This window comes from Leptonychotes weddellii, chromosome 15 (genome assembly GCF_054177405.1).
Source record: "Leptonychotes weddellii isolate Sample4059 chromosome 15, ASM5417740v2, whole genome shotgun sequence".
Taxonomy (NCBI): Eukaryota; Metazoa; Chordata; class Mammalia; order Carnivora; family Phocidae; genus Leptonychotes; species Leptonychotes weddellii.
Window position 1 is genome coordinate 42,313,699 of NC_138383.1, and position 6,090 is coordinate 42,319,788.

Below are 6,090 nucleotides of genomic sequence, written 5' to 3' on the forward strand. Positions count from 1 at the left end.
TCCCCAGACCAACAACACAGGGCCTTCCTCCCCCAGACTAACAACACAGGGCCCCTCTCCCCCCAGACCAACGACACAAGGCCCCCCTCCTCCCAGACCAACGACACAGGGCCCCCCCTCCCCCCAGACCAACAACACAGGGCCCCTCTGTGGGCTGACCCGATAGGGCCGAAGCCAGGGGCATGGAAGGTGGGAGAATTCACTCAGGGCAGAACAGAGGAAATAGAAGTTCACTGAATACACTGCGAAGGAGCTGTGGGCAGGACAGCAAGGAGGTGGGGGGGGGGGCTGGAGTTAAGGGGGAAGTGAGGAGGTATGGGAACATATGGAATTTTCCTTTTTGGTGCCTGTGTCCGGGTATAAGTAGCCCATTGGTCAGCCAGGGCTTATGGATATTTTGAGGTGGGTCCCCTAGTGGGCCTGTTTGCATCCAGCCCTGTGGTCACTGTGGACCCTTCCTCCTCAGGTTCCCGGTGCTCAAGCCTGGGGCCTAAAAGCAATCTCTACATCCACCCCTATAGTCCAGACAGATGGACAATGAAAGATCTTTGGCATCCGGGCGGGGATCTTCAGTAGCTGTTTCATGCTGAATGGTGTGTGCGGCGGGGTGGGGGGCACGCTGTCTCTGCCTAAACTTGTCGGCCCATCAGGGGTCCTGCGCAATTGTAGACCAGAGCATGGTAGTACATTAATGTACTGATAGGCGATTTGAGCGACATTCCTTAGTGGCCAGGTCCATGAGATTTAGGGGGAGGGGACCCTCTGATGGGATGAACTGGAATCCTTGTCAAACCATCATCTGTATATGGAATTGTTGGATTCTAGAAGAGACAAATTTAACCAAGAGATTAAAGAGAGGGGGACCAGTAATTAGGAGTATGAATATGGAGGCCAGGGGTCCTAAGAAAGGAAGAAGCCAGGAGAGCCAGGACCGGGATTCTTTCCAGGAAAACCATCCTTGTGTTGAATGGTCCCAGAGGGAGGCCTGTTGAATCAAATTATGGACATTTTCTTGTGTTTGCCCTGATTGATTGACCCAAAACAATGTCCCTTTTGATGAAGGATAATTGGAAGGCAGGCAGGGACAAGGGGCCCCTGCCCAAGAAGTAACTACCCCTAGAAGGATTTTACACCACTCTGGAAGGAGTCCTCCACCCTTTTCCATATGATAGACAGGTGAGAAAAATCTGATTGGATGACAGGCACAGGGAGGGTTAATCAGATTAAAACAGCCTGCCAACAAGCCCGTAAAAACCCCTAGACTTAGAAACTCTGGTGGCAACCCCTTCGGGTCCCCTCCCTCCTTGGGAGCTTTGTGCTATCACTTTGCTATCACTCTATAAACCTTGCTTTGCTACCCACCACTCTGTCTGGTCTACCTCTTCATTCTTCGAAGTGGCATGACCAAGAACCACGGGCACTGACAGAGAAAATCCTGAAACACTTTAGCATGGCACAGATACCCCCTGGGGCTACACCTAGGAGATCTAAGCTGTGTCGGTTGGGCTCAGGTGTGTCTACAAGACCCCAACTGGGTTTGTATAGTTAGGATGGATTTAGCTATTGTTTCTAGGCCTTTTGCAACCTCTAGGGATAGATGACAATAGACCATGGACGATAGACACCCCAGTGTGATTCCTGCAGTTATCTCTAGGCCATTGAGAAAGGCGATTATGTGAATAGCACGCTTCATTTGGGGTAAGGTGTCTGATTAGGGGAAGGGCCATTGGAATGGCCTTTGGGGCTCTAAGAATATCTGGGAGGAGCACCTGGTTGGCTCAGTCGGTTAAGCATCTGACTCTTGATTTCAGCTCAGGTCATGATCTCAGGGTCATGAGGTTGGGCCCCGGCGTTGTGCTCTGCACTGGGCGTGGAACCTGCTTAGGATTCTCTTTCTCCTCTCCCTGTGCCACCCCCACCCCCACTCATGCTCTCTCTAACTCTAAAAAAGAAAATCTGGAGAGAGCATTACATCTGGAGAGTGCAAGTTCCAGTCCAGTCGGCAGGGAGACAGATATGGACAGCATTTCCACAGAGGAAGAAGCATCCTGAAGGGGTGGAGAAGCAAGCCTACCTGCCAGGAAGGGAAGAAGAAAGACCAATACCATCATAGTGCCCCAGCCGGGGCGGCTGCCACAAGGGGCTCCTGCAGAATGATTTTCCAGAAAAGCATATGTCCAGTGACATCTGTGAGTTTTCTGAATTTAAGAGAAATTGGGGAAAGGATTGGCAGGGTCCCCATTTTGTGGGCTGCAACCAAAGTGAAGGAGTTGGGGCAGTTTTGAGGTCTGCCTTAGCAGAACTGTGATGTTTCCTGCATCCAAAGGGATTGAGGGGGAATGATTAGACTGAGGGTACTAGAGAATCTAACTTGTCCTGCGACCCTGGAGTAGAGGTAGTGTGTTGAGAATCTGTGATAGTGAAGGTGAGGTGGCATTTTTCGGGTGGCCATGTTCCCACTAGTATTCCCTGTGGTCTTGTGGTCACAATGCAAATGGGTGCCTATAAGGGTAGCTGAATGAAAAGAAGGGTCCCAAGATGGATGGGGTTGGTGCCTATAAGGCTTGAAATCTGTTTGAGACTGCTGTAGATAATCTAAGGCTGCCTGGAGCATATTAGCTTTGGGAAATTTGGTTACATTGTAGGCTAAGGAGGCCTTTATTGCCATCCATTCTTTAGGGGTGGCCGGGTAAGGGGATCCAAGTCCCCCACTGGAGGCATCTATGCATAGCCAACAATTGGAGGAATAGGTTGAATCGGCTGTTTGGAGGAGGCATTGTGCCTCCTTGAGGACCGGGAAATAGGGAGCGGAAAGCGATAGACAACAATATAAGAGTAGAACAGGGGCCATATTTAACAGTGGGAAGGTCTTTTTGCTATTCAGGTTTAGAGCCAATTATGTGAGCATGGAAATCCACGTTTGGGACCAGATATGCACCAAAAGAATGTTACAATAACAAAGACAAAGATTATTTTTTAAGATTTTATTTATTTGAGGGAGAGAGAGAGAGCGCACAAGCCAGGGAAGACACAGAGGGAGGGGGGAGCAGACTCCCTGCGGAGCAGGGACCCCGATGTGGGGCTGGATCCCAGGACCCCGGGATCATGACCTGAGCCAAAGGCAGCCACTTACCTGATTGAGCCACCCAGGTGCCCTAACAAAGACAAAGATTAATCCAAACAGGGGTGTTGATTGTATTGTGAGAACCAGGACATCAAGGGAGGATAGCTCCAGGTAAGTTATGATTTCTGACCAAGTAAATTTGGAGAGGTCACACCAAAGGAAAAGGTCAGAATGAAGTCTTGGATTTGGGAGGAAAGTATTCAGGGAGTTTTTCTAAGATAAAATCATAGAATGATTGAATGTGAGTGAATGGGCATTGGTAATGGGCCAGATTCATGGGTCTCTGGGCCTCGAGGTGTATATCACCTGAGTCTCGTTTGAACAAAGATCTCCAACGGGCTCACAGCCGTACTTGGCAGAGAGGGCTCCTCACCTGGGGCTGATGCAGTCTTGATTCTGGAAAGATGGATCCACAGGGAGAAGGCATGAAGTTTTACCACTGTTGGGGTGGTCAAGAGAACTTGATAGGGCCCAGTCCAGACAGGTTCAAGTGGCTTTTTGTTCTGTGAAGGAGACTTAAGGTACACCTAATTCCTGGATGTAAGTTCTGGATGTATGTTCCCTGAGAAAGAAGGGTCAGTTTGGGACTGTACTGGTTTTGGTGGATCTTCATGGCAGAGACAGTTTGCCCGAGGGCTATAACACAGTGTGTGAGATAGTGGCTTTCGGGGTCTAATAAAAGATCTGTCTAGAGAAAGGGTTTCCCATAAAGAACCTCGAAGGGACTGAGATGGGTTGTAGATTTTGGGGTGATATGATGACTTTCATCTTGGCCAAAGGAACCAAGTTTTGTTTCTGAGACAGATCAGATATCAGAAAGGAAATGCGAACGCTGATGGTCCCTGCATCCCCATTCGCTGCCTCACCAAGGGCATGACATTTTGTGGAGAAACAGAAGTCAGGTCCTTAGGCTCATAGTTAGTGCCAGACCAGGTATGGGATGGGGGAGAGGGGGCCTTTGTAGGGTGGTACATTGGTGGCGATGGCAGAGGCCCCCAGGGCATGAGTAGGAACCAGGGGAGGCCCTGGGTCTTCAGGGGGAGGGGAAAGACAACAGGGTGGAATAAAAGAGGGGTCATCTAGGGGCGCCTGGGTGGCTCAGTCGTTAAGCATCTGCCTTCAGCTCGGGTCATGATCAGGGTCCTGAGGGAGACACATTCTAGTTCTTGCAGAGGTCAGAGTTTTGGGACAATGCCATGAAGGCTTGTACATAGGAGACCTCCAACCGTTTGGAGGAGTTCCACCAAAAGAGGTCAAGCTGGAAAATAGTATAAGAAAGAGTTCCATCAAGGGGCCATACCTCTTGATCTGGGAGTTTGTACTGAGGCCAGGAAACATATGAAAAGATGAGACTTTTTTTTCCAGTTGGGGTCAAATTTGTTCCAGTTTTTAAGAATACAGCCCAAGGGAGAGTCTGAAGGAATAGAGGGGGTTTGTCCCATAGTGGGAAAGACCAGCTGCCAAGTCCCAAAGAGGTGTCCTGCCAAAGGGAATGGAGCTCTGACTCGTGGTCGCGATTTCAGTCAGGGTGTCCCACTGACCTGAAAAAGGACCAGACCTTATGCAGGGCGAGTGACTCTACTGGAATGTCCCACCAAGGGGAGGGTCATGGCAAATGGCAATAACAATTCCCGCTAGTTACTGTGGGCCCTTCTAGCTCAGGTTTCCAGTGCTCAAGCCCCTTGCCTAAATTGGCCTCTGCACCCTCCCCACTCAAACCAACAACACATGGCCACTCTTCCCTCAAGACCAAGAACACAGGGCCCCTCCCCCCAGACCAACAACACAGGGTCCCTTCCCCCAGACCAACAACACAGGGCCCCTCCCCCCTCAAAACCAACAACACAGGAACCCTCTCCCCCTAGCTCCCAGTAGGAGGACTTTCTTCCTGGGAGGAGCAGAATGTCAGCATTTCTCAAGCTGTTCCAGCTGCCTATTGCTGAAGCTAAGTGGATAACCGTGTCTGTGAGGTGGCAGCTCCCTTCTGCCCAGCCTCCATTCATGGAACAGAGGCAGTACCTTGAGCGCAGTGTGCTGAGAATACTGGGGCCCTCTTACCCCTGCCTTGACGCACAAGGTGGTGGTTCCGCACTAGGAAAGACAAGCTGAGAGGACCTCAGGCTGCTCCCTCCCCCATCTCCCCACCTAAAGCAGGGGTATTTTAAAGATTTTATTTATTTATTTGAGAGAGAGAAAGAGCACAAGACGGGGGAGCGGGAGAGGGAGAAGCAGACTCCCCGCCGAGCAGGGAGCCCGATGCGGGACTCGATCCCGGGACTCCAGGATCATGACCTGAGCTGAAGGCAGTCGCTTAACCAACTGAGCCACCCAGGCGCCCTAAAGCAGGGGTATTATTCAGAGAGAAGCTTGCCATTGTCCTCATCCTTGGTTCCAGAACCCTGGCTCAGAGGTTTGCCTGGGGTATAGAAACTGGCCATAAAACAGCTCCTACTCTCTTCCAAGGGAACTGACCTCATCTACACCAGAGAGTGAAGACGTTCAAGCCTAAAGGTGCTCTCAAGAATAGTGGAGGTTCTGGGGGAAGACAACTGGGAGGAGATTCAAGACACAAGCTGAACTGTAGGCTGGCTGGTTTGCAGGAGAGAACAAGGGAATAATACAGGTAGGAGGAGCCCTTCTGGGATCAGAACAAATAATCAATTATGGAGCCTACACTATTCCTTCAAAGGAGCCAGAGTTGATTGGATTCTTTGTAGAACAATGTATGCCCCAGGGTACTGTTGAAAACAATAGAAAAATCCGTTGGAAATTAGTGGAGCTTAACAGCTGGGCGTGGTCAGGGAAAGAAAGAATGAGAGACCTGCCAAAACCACTGTCATCCCAGGGTGACTGTGAGCATTCCAAAGCTATGCCTCCCTGAAAAAAACATCAGAGGTTGAATACTGTGGGATGAAGAGACTTCCCCAAAATTACACAGTTGTCATGAAGCAAATAAGAAAATAGCA